Source organism: Apaloderma vittatum, unplaced genomic scaffold, assembly GCF_000703405.1.
Source record: "Apaloderma vittatum isolate BGI_N311 unplaced genomic scaffold, ASM70340v1 scaffold32166, whole genome shotgun sequence".
In the NCBI taxonomy this organism is placed as follows: domain Eukaryota; kingdom Metazoa; phylum Chordata; class Aves; order Trogoniformes; family Trogonidae; genus Apaloderma; species Apaloderma vittatum.
This window is the reverse complement of record NW_009721748.1, coordinates 2,424-2,783: the sequence shown is the minus strand read 5'-3', so window position 1 is coordinate 2,783 and position 360 is coordinate 2,424.

The window sequence follows — 360 nt, the reverse complement described above, 5'->3', positions numbered from 1 at the left end:
GCTTGCCCCTGCCATGATGCCATGAGACCTTCCCGCTTCCTGCGCACCACTCGCTGCCGTGTGCCGGGGCTGGACTCTGCTGTAACACCAGGTGTTGCCTGGTTGTAACGCCTGGGCTGGGGCAGGAGAAGAATTTGAGCTCAGCTTGAAGGCAGGATGACCCTGCAAGATGCAGACGCACGTGTCCTCTAGTGCAGAAGCACAGAGCAGCCTGGGTCTGCACAGACACAGGGTGCAGGTAGGTACAGGGGGAGCATAGTTCCTGGGAAGCCTCTCAGTGTTGGGTGTGCTTGGAGGGGAGGTCAGGGATTCCTGCTCCTTCCCAGTCCCCAGGCGAGTAAGGCTGGGCAGCAGCAGCCA